We start from the raw sequence: 14750 nt of genomic DNA, 5'->3' as shown, positions 1-14750 counted from the left end.
CACAGGAGCTAAAAAGCTAAAGCAAACCAAACCAGCATCATGGGTCTCGGGGCCATGGGAAGAGGTCCAAATCATTATGGATGGTTCGCCAGGCCCAGTATGACCCAGGCTGCTAACCTGTCCCCCCATCCCTCTGCTCAGGCCACACCAGCCTCTGTTCCTCCAGCACATCTCAGGGCCTTTGTACAGGCTCTTCTTCCTGCCCCCAAACACCAGCCTCCAGCCTGCCCCTGGGCAAGTTCCCACTTATCCTTCAAGTCTAGGCTTACAGGTCACTTCTTCTCAGACACTCCCAACCCCACTCCAGCCTTGAATAAGACCCCACCTCCAGCCCTGTTACTCTCTTTCAAAGGCATTCTGGGCTTTTCTTTTAGAGTTTAATTACCAGTTAAATTATGTGGTTATTTGAGTGATTATTTGATATCTATCTCCCCCCAGTAGATGGGGAATGCCATGAAGTCAGACTAATAGCTCATCACGTTTATGGAACACCTATAGGTGTCTTACAGCATTGTCTCACAGACCCCTTACAATAGCTCTATGAGGTCAATACTCTCATTATCCTAATTTACAGATGGGGAAGCCGTATCAGTCCTGTTCACGGGGCCAGGCACTCAGCAAATGGTTAGTTTGGGAGAGGGCACACGGATGTCTGGGTTACACTTTCAATTATTCCTTCCCCCTAATACCCACGGTGTGTGGAGGGGAGCCCACTGGGAAGCCCAGGTCCACAGAACACACTACTGTCACTCACACTCTGGCACGATAGCCTCTGATTCCAAGGGCTCCTTCTGGTTCTAGTCCCTCCCCAATCCAACAAGATACTAACTGAGCATATTTTTATTGTGCAGCTACTGTGTGTCAGGTGTGGCCAAAGCACTAGAGACACAGCAACAGACAAAACACATGGTGGGGGTGGGGGGGGGCGATGACTGACAACACGTTCACAGGCTCATGTCTGCCAGGGAGATGGATACAAAGTCCTGTTGTTCTGCAGTAAACAGATCAGTGGTTTTGTGTGTGTGTGTGTGGAGGGGGGGCAGAGGGTGGAAGGGTGCAAACAAATAGGCAGGGCTGTGAAGCTACCCTGTATGATGCTGTAACAGTGGATACATGCCACACACGTCAAAACCCATAGCATATAGAACACAAAGCATGAACCCTAACTGTAAACTATGTACTTTAGTTAACAACGATGTACCAGTACTGGTTCATCAGTTCTTAAAACAATGTACCACACTAATACGAATGTAAATAAAAGGGGAAACTTTTATTTAGAGTGGGCAGAGAGGGAGTTCGTGGGAACTCTCTGTATTTCATGATCAATCTTCTGTACACCTTTTAAAACTGCTCTTAAAAAAAAAAAAAGCAAAGCTGTGTTTCTCTTGAATCCACTCCCATCAGCTCTATCCTTGATTCTCCCACCATCTTCACCTTCTCCTCGCAAATCTCCACTCTGCTGGCTCTCAACTCAACGCCTTCATTAATCCCCTGGTGCTCAGGCCAAAACCTCAGTGCCATCCTCCTTCTCTCAACCCCACATTCAGTCCATTCATAGTTAGTATTGGCTCCAGCTTCAAATCATGGTTAGGATCTGCCCGCTTCGCCCTGCTTCACCTCCCACCCCTGCCAGCCTGGACCATGAACTGTAGCAGGAGCTCCCTCCCTGATTTCCTGGCTCCCTCCCCTGGTCCCACACACAACCAGAGGGACTCTGCTAACTTGAGTCAGAAAATATCCCTCCACTGCTCGGAACCATCCCACTATACATTCAGGAAAAAGCCTCAGTCCCTATAAGGCCTCACGTGTAACTCTCTGACCTCATCTCCTCCCATGTTGTCTTTATTTCACCTACTGAGGTGGGTGTGTAATGGCATGTCATTGTGGTTAGCACTTGCATTTCCATGATGATGATTAAGGATGGTGAGGCAGGTACTTTAAATAATAATAACAATAACAAATGGTTACCATTTACACAGAACTTATTATGTGCCAGGTACTATGCTAAGTGTTTTTTTGTTTCGTTTTGTTTTTTGTGGTATGCGGGCCTCTCACTGTTGTGGCCTCTCCCGCTGTGGAGCACAGGCTCCGGACGCGCAGGCTCAGCAGCCATGGCTCACGGGCCCAGCCGCTCCGCAGCGTGTGGGATCTTCCCGGACCAGGGCACGAACCCGCGTCCCCTGCATCGGCAGGCGGACTCTCAACCACTGCGCCACCAGGGAAGCCCTGCTAAGTGTTTTATATATACAGCTGCCTTCTCCAAACCTCTTAGGCCAAATGAGTTCTGGGATTCTGGATGATTTGATTTTAGAAAAGCAATGGAGAGCTTATACCCAGCAGGGTCTAGGGAAGCATCCGTCACATCAACATTTCTGCAGTGATGATAATCTGTCTATTGGGGTAGCATTCCACCTGGGATTGTGGATCTGTATGAAACCCCTGAATCCCCACAACCACTTTGCGAGGCAGGCAGTGTTATCATCTCTCGTTTATAGATGGGGAAACTGAGGCATGGGAAGGTTAAGTGCCTTGGCCACACTTGCACAGGTAGAAGTGGAAGGCTGGGATTCCAACACGGGCCTTTTGTACTACCGTCCTCTTTACTGGTTCTTGGGGTAGCTGACAGGAAATTAATCAGTACTGAATGAATGAATGAATGAATGAATGAGATTAAGCTGGGCAAGTGAGAGAACTCAGGCTTTCCAAGAAGTTACTGCTCATGGCAGGAAGATCAAATACCACTGAGCTAACTGTATGTGTTTAACCTACTTAATTTAGTTTGAATACAAGACCTATCCAAATATAAAGCAAGATTTCCCCCCTGAAAAATGACCCTCAGCAATAAGAGCTGTGTTTCAAAGTTTTCATATTATTTTATCTTGATGAACAAAGTGCAATTTGGAAAAAGCCACATTAGCATCTAAAGATTTCAGTGATGCTAGTTTTGGCAACAATGAAAAAGGAGGCATATATTATAATAGACTCAGGAACTGTTCCCGAGGGAACTGTTCTCGAGGGCTTGACCTCACGATTCCAAGTGTTATAAGTCACTTAAAGAGGCCCTTTAAAGATAGAGAGCAAGATAGGGACAAATAATTGTAAGCAACATTCATTTAATTAACTAGAATTTTGAAAACTGAAAAAAGGCTGTGGAAAGTAAGACTGAAAACTATCTTGAGGCAAAGTGCTGCTGTGTGGGATGAAACTGAATTTTCCTAAACTGTCATTTATTGTTCATATCGGAATCATTGGTCTGATTGACTCAAAAATGAGTGCTTATGTAACTGCTTTTAAATGTTCCCATTTTTTCATTTATTCATTTTCAGTAACTGTCTTAAAAAAAAAAAACAAAGTGTTTTTTTCCCTTAATGTAACATAGTAAAAGTTATTGGCTACACTGTAGAGATCACCAATACATAACTAAAAGGGGAATTTAAAAAAGTTGTCTAATGATATATGACTGCTTGGGATACAGTTTCCAGCAACAACTTAATACACAGATTCAAGAAGTGTCGCATCACAAGCACTTCAGATGGAGGTGGAAATGATGTATTCTGGAAATATGGGTAGATGACTCAGAAAAGGGGCTCTAATGATGATAAGGAGGCCTGTGAAGAGTGTAACATTTTATGATGTGAGAGGATCTAAGCCACATTTTGAATTCAACATTTTTGATGTCATGATTCTAAATGTGTCACAAAATTAATAAATTGAAAAATACAGATAGGCAGCTGATTATGTCGTCAATATCCCTAAACATTTCAAGCAGACCCCAAAACTTAAAAAAAATTTTTCTCTTTGGAAAGATGGGGAATCATCTTGTCTTGGGATACACACAGTATTTTTTTTTTTTTAGTGCAAATATATTTTTTTTAAATCTGGAAGGAACACTCCAGGCTTGAAAAAGTGATTATCTTGGCAGAGTCTGGGTCCTTTGATTTCTCTTTTTTAAACAACAAGCAAGTATTACTTTGATAATCAGACATGCATATAAACAACACAGCTTTATAACGTGAAGCTCACCGAAGGGCACAGTAAAGCAACAGTTCCCACCCTCAGCCGCACCCTGGAAACATCTGGGGAGCTTTAAAAAAAAAAACCCCATCCCACGCCTGGTCCTACCCTTGGTGACTCTAGTGAAATATTCTGGGGTGGGGCCCAGGCCTTGGGGTTTCTTAAAGCTCCCCACGTGACTCTAATATACCACAAAGATGAGAATTATTATTAAAGCAAAAATTTTCAAATTTTTCTGCAGAACATGTTACTAAGTGCCTTTCAGAAAATAAAAAGGTTCCACAGTCAAAGAAGCAGGTTTCTTCCCTGCAAGATTTCTCAGAGCCTGTACTATGCAAATGTGTACCAAGACTTTTACAAGAGGAGGACACAGTACAAGTTGGATAGATATCTCTGTGTGCGTGTGTGTGTGTGTGTGTGTGTGTGCGCGCGCGCTAGTGCGCGTGCGCGTGTGTGCTCAGCATCCTTTCTTTCCAGCAGCCATGTTGTTAGCAAGTCCTGGCCATTCTACCTCCTAACCTGCCCCCCTCCTCACCCTCCACTCCCTCCCATCCTGGTTCTGTCCTCCACCGTCTGCCGTCTGGACTATGGCAGAAGCCTCCTCCCTGCTCTCCCACTGGCCCCATAAATTCACTGCCTACAAAGGTGGACTACAGAGATCCTTGGGGCGCACAGAGTTTGAAAAAGCTTCTGTTCCCACCCCTGAGACTCCCTGCAATGTCCCAACTGCCACCCAATGATCACGGAAGGGACCTGTCTTAAGGTAAAACTGCATCATGGACAGCCCAGCTGCTGCAGAATGAACCTGGGTTCTCCACCACGCCGTCCGTGTTGAGCTGCCGAATCACCAGCCCAGAAGGCAGCCCCAAAACACTTGGACTTGGGGTTGGGGAGCCCACACATTTCCTGACAGCTTAAGTCAGCACAAATGGGGTTTGCTACTACTTATAGCCCAAAGAATCCAAACTAAATGCTCTCTATTAAATGACCCTATTTCATTGGTCAGAAGTTTTTTCACGAAGTAAAATTATATTATTCGTTTCTCTTCTGGCTTCTTATCTGTCTCCCCTTCAAGAATGCCAGCTCCGTGAGAGCAGGGACGTTTGTCCGTCTTGTCCATAGTTACGTCCCTCGGACCTGAAACACTGTCTGCCAGAGAGCTGAAACTCAGCATTTGCTGAAAGAATGATTGAGCTCATTTGATTCTTTCAACAGCTCCAAAAGGTAGGTGTTAACAAATACCAAACTCCTCCTCACAGCCACACAGACCCTGCATGGTCTGCCCCCAGTTTCCTCTCCCCCAACTCCGTATCCTACAGTGTTGCTGGCCACCTTCCAGTTCCTTCCCAGAACCAAGCTCCTTCCCAGCTCCAGAACTCCGCTGATGCTGTTCCCTCTACTGGGACTGCCGCCCCCATCCACTAAGGTCTACACATCCTTCAGGCCTCCCCTCAAACGGCAGTCCTTATGAGAGACATCTCCTGACCTCTTGAAACATGTCAGGTCCCCCCGGATAGGCTGTCATGGCTCCTCCATCAGGGCACTTAGTGCAGATGTAATGACACAGCGGCTTCTATGAATTCTTACTGAGGTTCTGTTTCCTCCAACGAACCTCTGTACTTCCAGAGCCCTCTTAGAAAACCCGGCACACAGTAGGTGCTTAATAAATACCACACTTGCCTATTGTGGCCAGGATATTTACTGCTCACTGAATACCCACATGCTCCCACATCCCAGCCCCTTGCAGTTAGTTAGGCAAGGCCACATGGCTAGTTCTGGGTGTGAGCAGAGGTGGCCTGCGTCACTCTGGCCTTGGCATCTAAGTGCTGCGGTGTGACCCTCTAGTTCCCCTGTACTGCTGTGGTGACCCTGGAGACTGTGTGTTCCAGTTGTGATGCTACAAGACAGGGGAGCACCCCCCCCCGCCCCATCCTGGGTCCCTGAGGTTCAAGGCAAAGCCCCCAGCGGAGCTGACTTGGGTCATGAGTAAGAAATAGACATTTGCTGTGTTCAATCTCTAGGATTTCAGGGTTAATTTGCTCCTGCAGTGGAATCTTGCCTCTCACTGGCATTCTGTGTGAATGAATGAAGGCAGACACAACTGTGATTATAGACTGGGAGGTGAGGAGCAAGGCGGTGGCCTTCAGCTGGCAGTTCTGAACTCAGGGCGAGAGGAGCAGACTGCATAACTACTCCCCGGGGAATCGCCACTTTCAGTGCCTGATGAGGCAGATGAAAGGACCCAGAGCCCCCACTCCCTTCAGACAGAGCCTGAGGCCTCGGGGCGCTCATCAAACACAGCTCCTAAGGGATCACAGCCAAGTCTCAGCCCCTGGGAATTGGGAAGAGGCTGCTCAGAAGCCAGCAACACCCTGGGAAAACCCTATTAGTTAGGGGAAGCTGAAACAGCAAGGCTGCATGAAGGGCCTGGGCTAATTCGGGCTGACAACCTTCCCTTGGAATCACCCACTGGGGCTCTGCCCTCCCAGCTCCATCCCAGAGAATAAATCACACTGTCAGGTCTAATTTGGGACTCGGCTGATGGGTTGAGCAGAGAGAGCATCCATGCGTTCTGGCCACAGAGGTCAAGGGCAGCCCACACGCTGGAGGCCAACGTGAAAGGCCTGGGGACTAATTGGAAAGGGGACTGGGAGACCGGAAGCTATGGGTTTCCAATACCCACCAAGGAAACTCCTCTCTTCTCCCGTAAAATTTCTGGCCCAGGCCTCAGTTGTACAAGCCCTGTTTCCAGAGCACAGTCCAGCTATATCCAGGCACCATGCTAGCTCAGGGCTGGGCACGAGGTAAACACTCCTATTTGCTGAATAAATAATCCTAACAGCAGCAGTGAGTGCTTATTATTCTCTTCCAGGCTGGTGACTAGGCTGCCTAACTTCTGACATGCAGTAAAGGCTAATGAATCTAAGTGGCCACCAGCGCCATCTCATCTGTTATATGACTACTTCGGCCAGGCACGAAGTACTTGAGATTCGCAGTCACGTTGTAATTCCCGAAACAACCTTAGGAGGAAACAGAAGCTCCCAGAGTTAGGCTCCCTACTTGGGGCTCGTCAGTGATCAAGCTAAGACTAGACCCCAGGTTAGCTGGACTCTGTGCTCTCGGCCACTGTGCCAGCCCATTGTGATTGATTTCGCAGCCTTCAAGAAGCTGGCCCTGAAGCCCCAAGCCAGTGTCAGGTGTCTCCTCAGAGTTCCCATGGCCCTGTGGCTTTCCCTCATAGGACTCTCATGACTCTCATGACAGAGCTTTCCCCAAATACTCTCTATCCAAGAGGGTATCCCTGTAAGCCTAGTGCTCAAATGGGATATGTTTGCTGGATGGACGGATGGAAACCCAAGTCCAAACCCTTCATCTTACAGAGGAAGGGGGTGGAGATTCAGCAAGGAGAGCTGCAGTGAAAGAGTTTCACTGAAGAAAGGGGAGGTGGAGAAGAGGGGGGAAATTGCTCCTTGACAAATCTCTATTCTTCCTTCAAAGCCCAAAGCTGCTTCCAGGAGACCTCCCTGACCCCCAGGCTTGCCTGGGCACTTCCTGTGGGCTCTCATCAGCCCCTGGGGTTCCCGCATACAGCCCTGACCACCCTGGGCTGTCACTGTCTGAGGGCCTGCTCCCTCCCTGGACGAGGAGCCCCCCAAGTACAGGGTCCGCTCAGCCATGAGGCCGTCTCACCCACACCACTACACTACAGGGATGGGCACCGAGGGGGCGCATAGTAAATGTGTGTTGAATCAACCAGCAGAACCCCAAGAAAGGAAAGAAGGCTGGAAGCGTCATTCTGGGAAGAAGAGTTAAAAGCACAGGTACAGTGTGTTTGGAAAAGGAGACCAGGAGAAGACTCTGCCATCTGCAAGCCACCAAGGGCTGCCAGGAGGAAGATGTGTGGCTGGTGCCCTTCATCAGGACTGGACCAGAACCAGTGAGAGACAGTTACACAGAACGGATGTGATTCACGAGGAAGCTTTTTAATGATCAAAACTTCCCTAAAGCAAAATATGCTGCCCCGTCCCTCCCTTCCTAGATGAATTTAAACTGAGGTCAGATAGCTAGCAGTCTGGGACCCCAGGACTTCTTACAAAGCGACAAAGTGTAGTGGCCAAGAGCGAGGGCTCTGGAGACACTGCAAAGGTTCCCACCCTGGCTCCTCTGCTTGATAAAGGGCGTCACCACTCTCTGCCTCAGTTTCCAAGTCATTACTATGGAGAGATCACAGCAGTGACATCATAGGGTGGGTGGAAGGACTGAATGAGATCATGTACGTAAAGTGCTTACAGCAGGGCTCAGCATAGAGTCTGCACCCATTAATGTTCATTATTGTTGTTTTTGTTCCCCTGTGGAGCCAGACACTGTTGGCTGGATAACCCAACTGACACTCTCAGTTCCCTTTTTCTCTGGCTTCCTCCTCAGGAGAGGCTGAAAAGCCAAACAACATTTCTCACCTTCCTTGGAATAGGGAGAGGCTATGTGACCCATTTCTGGTCAATGAGATGTAAGTGGAATCTTCTGGGGAGGGGGATTCTGGGATTGCTGAAGTGGTTCAGAACTGAAAGAAAACCACACTGCTTGGAGTTGACTCTCCCCCTTCCTTGTTCCAGTTGTAGCTGCAAGCAGCAACCTTGCAACCATGAGGGAAAGGCCAAGGGAATCAAGGAGGCCCCAGCCCGGACGTCCCTCGGCCTCTGAACTGACATCGGCAGCCAAGTACCTCTGGGTTTGTTGTTATGGGAGAGAAATTGAGCCTCATTTGTTTAAGCTGCTGTGAGCTGGGTTTTCTGTTTTTGCCGCTGAAAGCATTCCTGGCTGATACACCCATCATGACACAAATGGCTCAGGGCACATGTCCATGGTCATGGTTTGCCAGCCTCAGTTCAGGTCCCCGGCTGAGAACCCCTGATCCAGAGGAGAAAGAGTGGAAGGAAGGTCAAGACAGGACAGCGTTTACCAAGCCTCACTAGCTGTGCTTCACCCTTCCTTTTCAACTGCATCTATGTCCCAGCTGTACAATTACTTACTTAATAGTTCCTTTAAATCAACTCACTTTTAAACTTGAATATATATACATATATGTAAAACAAAATCTACATTCCTACCAAAACAAAAAACTGGTATCTTTTGTTCCAAAGGTAACTTAATGAATAAATACAATGAGGGAATTCCCTGGTGGTCCAGTGGCTAAGACTCCACGCTTCCAATGCAGGGGGCCTGGGTTCGATCCCTGCCTGGGGAACTAGATCGTGCATGCCGCAACTAAGACCTGGCACAGCCCAATAAATAAATATTTAAAATAAATAAATAGATAAATAAGTAAATAAATAAATACAGTGAAATTGAACAAAAGATATTCATCCACATATCCCTGAAAGGTAGCTGATGTAGCATAATTTGGGTTCGATGGACAAGCAAGAATTCCTCATTTCTGTCTTCTATTGGGGAAAAAAAATCAGCAGATCTGGGAAGACTTGGCATTTCCCCAGGGCAACAAATGGGCTAGTGCTCAGTAGGGGCTGCCCCTCAGAGAGGTAACAGGTAAAAAACAAACGTTTTCCTGTTTGCCACAATTCCTGAAACCCTGTTCAGAAGTGAGAGAATTCATTTAGCTCTCCTGGCTGGCAGATGGAAGAATTAGGTCGGGGTCCTGCCTTGTTCCTTCCCTTCAGGGCCTCCTCAGAGAGGCCTTCCTGGATCACCTGGTCTAAAATCACCCCCTTGGACTTCCCTGGTGATCCATTGGTTAAGACTCCGTGCTCCCAATGCCGGGGGCATAGGTTCGATCCCTGGTTGGGGAACTAAGATCCCACATGCCGCACGGTGTGGCCAAAAAAAATAAAAATTAAAATAAAATCAAATCACTGTTGCTCCCAGTCAGTCCTCTTTCCTGCTTTACTGATCCCTGTAGTACTTATCCCCACATTTACTCGTTTGTCTGCTTATTGTTTTATCCTCCAGTAGGATGTCAGTTCCTGTAGGGAAAAGATTGTGTTTGTTTTGTTCATTCCTGAATCCCCAGCGCCTGGACCATAACAGTAGGTGCTCAGAGGCCTTTGTTGAGTGAAGGAAAGAAATGAATGAAGGAACAAATGAAACCCTGTCTCCTGCTTTCCAGTCCCTAAGGCGCTCGTTACCATGTAGGAATGACGCCGGTCCTCCTGCGGTTTAAGAGGCAATACTAGGAATTCACTCAGAAACTGGAACCTTTTACCGCATTAAAAAGGGACGAGCTAGATTAAAATGAGTATCTATGACGCCACACAGATATATGCTAATAACCGAATAACTGAAATAAATGAGGGAGAAGGGACAGGTCTCCCTTAACAGAACCAATTATGTGGACAACTCATAAATGTAGAAGAAATGAGGGACGCACAAAATTCACCATTAGGGAGATACCACAGTGATAACTGTTGCAGGCAAGATTCGCCCTACCAATGCATGCCAAAACGAGCAGGTGCAAGTTCAAGGAGAAACAAGTGTAGTCTCAGAGCACCTCCCCCGAGATAACTATCAATTGCAAAGGGAAAAACCAGTTACTGGGCAGTGGAGTAACCCAGCAGACAGCACCTGGATGAAGTGATCCAGGTTAACAGCACCAGTGATGAGACACGTGGACCCGCTGGTGCCGTGCACCGAGGCGGGCCCCTCACCTCTGCCAAATAATGCATAAGCTCAGCCCTGTCATGAGGAAACATCAGACAAAGCCAAACTGAGACAATCCACAAAATAACAGGACAGCTCTCTTCCAGAGTGTCACGGTCATAAAAGACAAGGAAAGACTGAGGAACCGGTGCGGATTGGAGGAGGATTAAAGAGACATGACAACTAAATGCAGTAAGGATCCTGGACAGGGTCTTGGAAAAGAGAAAGGACATCGTAGAAAAACTAGTTGAAGTATGACTGAAGTCTATAACTTAGTTCATAGTACTAGACCAGTGTTCATTTCCTAGTTTTAATAGTTGTGCTACAGTTGTATAAGATGGTAGCATTTGGGGATGCTGGGTGAAGGGTAGATAATGTGAACTCTCTGTACTATTTTTGTCACTTTTTGTAAGTCTAAAATTCCTTTAAAATAAAGAAGTTAATACAGAATTGTATGGCCATCATCAAAAAGTCTACAAACAGTAAATGCTGGAGAGGGTGTGGAGAAAAGGGAACCCTCTTGCACTGTTGGTGGGAATGTAAATTGATACAGCCACTATGGAGAACAGTATGGAGGTTCCTTAAAATACCAAAAATAGAACTACCATACGACCCAGCAATCCCATTGCTGGGCATATACCCTGAGAAAACGATAATTCAAAAAGAGTCATGTACCAGAATGTTCACTGCAGCTCTATTTACAATAGCCAGGACGTGGAAGCAACCTAAGTGTCCATCGACAGATGAATGGATAAAGAAGATGTGGCACATACATACAATGGAATATTACTCAGCCATAAAAAGAAACGAAATTGAGTTATTTGTAGTGAGGTGGATGGACCTAGAGAATGTCATACAGAGTGAAGTAAGTCGGAAAGAGAAAAATAAATACCGTATGCTAACACATATATATGGAATCTTAAAAAAAAAAGGTTCTGATGAACCTAGGGGCAGGACAGTAATAAAGATGCAGACATAGAGAATGGACTTGAGGACACGGGAAGGGGGAAGGGTAAGCTAGGACGAAGTGAGAGAGTGGCATGGACATATATACACTACCAAATGTAAAACAGATAGCTAGTGGGAAGCAGCCGCATAGCACAGGGAGATCAGCTCAGTGCTTTATGACCACCTAGAGGGGTGGGATAGGGAGGGTGGGAGGGAGACGCAAGAGGGAGGAGATATGGGGATATATGTATATGTATAGCTGACTCACTTTGTTATAAAGCAGAAACTAACACACCATTGTAAAGCAATTATACTCCAATAAAGATGTTTAAAAAAACCAGAATTGTGCCAAGAAACATCCCTTAATGGAAATCTGGCCCCAAGAGACTGTCCCACAAACAAGCTCCAGGTACCCGGGCAGAGCCTTAGGCCAGGATGAAGGAACATGAAGGGACCTAAGAAACAGCCAAGGGAGAGGATACTGTCTAGATTTTTTTTTTTTAACTTTTGTTTTTGGCCACGCCACACGGCTTACGGGATCTTAGTTCCCCGACCAGGGATCGAACCCAGGCCCTCGGCAGTGAGAGTGCAGAGTCCTAACCAATGGACCTCTGGGGAAGTCCCCCTGTCTAGATGCACTCAGTTCACAAACACGACTGACTGGTCCCTGCAACTCAGCCAACACCACTATCTGCGTCCAGAGTCTGGACGCCAGAATCTTCTGTTCTCCCACTTGCCATGCTACTGGGGTCTCTTGGTGATTCAAGGATCAGACAGCACCCCCTCTCCCAAGCCCCTTGTGGCATCCTGCCAACAAGGGTTGGCATCCTCGTTTAGGAATGCCCCACTACCACCTGGACTGCCCCACACCCTGAGGCCCCCTTCTTTACTTGGTCGGGGCCAAAGAAACCAAAGAGGGTGCTCACTAGCAAGAAACCCAGAAACCTAATTATAACACATTCAAAATCTTTATATTACAGGTAAGTACTTATCATGTGTACATAGTTTAATTTCGTGTAACTACCTACACTATACTTTTAGCCTATAGATAAACAGCGCATCCACACATGGGGTGATGGGGCCATTCTGTATCTTAACTGTGGTGGCAGTCACACAACAGCATGCATTTGCCTAAACTCAAAGAACCATAGACCAAAACGTGAATTCCACTCTGTGTAAAATTTAAAATGGAAATTGAAAAGTTAAAAAAAAAAGACTGTGATACACTGATGGATGCTATGAATGAAGATCTTCAAGATACACTACCACTGGGGACAGTGGGAAACATGCTGCAGAAGCGTCATCTAGCACAGCTTCTTTTTTCTCTATGTAAGAAATTAAAATAATGAGGGTGTATTTGGATAAGGAGGAATGTTCACGAGCAGGAAGAAAGGTCCAGCCAGACACCCACCCAACTACTGGCTGCAGTGACCTCAGAGGGAAGATGTCAGACTGTGGGTGTTGGGAGGGACAGGGAAGGAGTCACACATCTTTCCCTTGGCACTCTTTCAAACAAAAAATTTTTTAAATAATAAAGAGGCTTACATGTATGAGCCGTAAAACTTAAGCAAATGAAAGTCACACGAATCTCAGTACTCAACCTTAGTATGTTCTGGACACTAGTGCTCCTTGAGGGTCCCAGGAGGGCCGAGGTCAAAGACTGTGCATCTACGGAGAGAAAAAAAAAGAGGTTACATCTTTGGCCAGCATGAGCCTTCCTGCTGTAGTCTCCACCTGTCATTCACGAAGTCACTCCCTCAACAAATATTTATTGAACGCCTGCTGCGTGCCAGGCACCGAGGGTACACCCGTGACCAAGACAAAGTCGCTGTCCTCAGGGGGCAGACACTCCAACAGGGGAGGGAGACACTGAACAAACGCAATCCTCAGCCAGGGAGCGGCGGCACCTTGATGGAGACTAAGTAGGCTGAGGAGAGCAACGGGCTGCTGCTTCACAGAGAGGTCAGAGGAGGCCTAGGACAGAGACCTGAAGACAGGAGACCACGAATTGGGTGACTATCTGGGAAAGAGCCTTCCAGGCACAGGGACGGCCACTGCACAGGACCTGAGGCAGGAGGGCGGGGGTGGGGGGTGGGGGGGGGAGAGAGAGAGAGAGAGAGAGAGAGAGAGAGGGACATAAGGGCGGGGAGGTGACGGGGCAGATGGAAGCCCATTATAAAGACATTGCCTTCAGACAACTGTGAGCAGAGGAGTGGCAGAGAAAAAGCACTGGCTTGTAACTTTGTATTATTATTATTTTTTTTAATTTTTTTTTTTTTTGGCAGTACGCGGGCCTCTCACTGTTGTGGCCTCTCCCGTTGCGGAGCACAGGCTCCGGACGCGCAGGCTCAGCGGCCATGGCTCACGGGCCCAGCCGCTCCGCGGCATGTGGGATCTTCCCGGACCGGGGCACGAACCCGTGTCCCCTGCATCGGCAGGCGGACTCTCAACCACTGCGCCACCAGGGAAGCCCCAGTAACTTTGTATTATTAATTTATGTTTTTGGATATTGAGTATGGTTGTGCATATTTGAGTGGGTATTTCATGGATGAATGAATGTCTCCAGGCCAAGAAGCTACTGTCTGCATTGCTCACCATCACATTTTGGTTTAGGCCAGGCACTTACTAAGCCAGGGAGATGAGATCTGAGAGGACAACCTAGAACGTTCCTATACGCTAAACAATGATTCTCACTCCCTATGTGCCAGGCTCCATCCTAGCAGAACGTGCCGACTCATTTCGCTCCCCCAGTAACCCTAGAGGCTGCCCAGCCAGTCAAAAGTACGCTGCAGGTGGGATGAACCCAGGCAGCCTGCCTCCAGTGCCTGCTCCCGACCACCTGGCCAGGCCACATGGTCATGGTGGTCAATGAAGACAGGGCTAACTGCAGGCTGGCAAGGCCTCTCCCCATCCTTCCCCAATGCTGCCATGTCCACATGCCATCCACATGCCAAGGCCGACCTCAAATGCCAGCCAGCTTCTCCAGGGGACCTCAGAGGAAGGAAACCTAGCAAGCAGCTGGCCTACTTTCCAGAGTCCAGGAATCAGGATAGCTTCAATAATCTTGCCCTTAGGGGTTCTGGAGAAGCCAAAAGGGGTTCTTTACCTTTCTCAGGCCAGGGACCCCTGTTGACAGC

At 47.6% G+C, this 14750-nt stretch overlaps 1 protein-coding gene across 1 annotated transcript in view; it reads right to left on the bottom strand.

Annotated features, from left to right (window-relative positions):
• The window catches only part of SIPA1L3 (signal induced proliferation associated 1 like 3), a 235551-nt gene that overhangs the window by 127034 nt on the left and 93767 nt on the right, over window positions 1-14750 (bottom strand). The window contains exon 2 of the mRNA XM_082862975.1: window positions 13215-13281. The gene's annotated coding sequence lies outside the window, so the exon portion shown is untranslated. The remainder of the gene's footprint in view (window positions 1-13214; window positions 13282-14750) is intronic.

The sequence above is a fragment of the Leucopleurus acutus genome (genome assembly GCF_964270905.1).
Source record: "Leucopleurus acutus genome assembly, chromosome: 20".
Lineage (NCBI taxonomy): Eukaryota > Metazoa > Chordata > Mammalia > Artiodactyla > Delphinidae > Leucopleurus > Leucopleurus acutus.
Note: the sequence above shows the minus strand (reverse complement) of the source record. Positions and strands in the feature narration are given on the sequence as shown.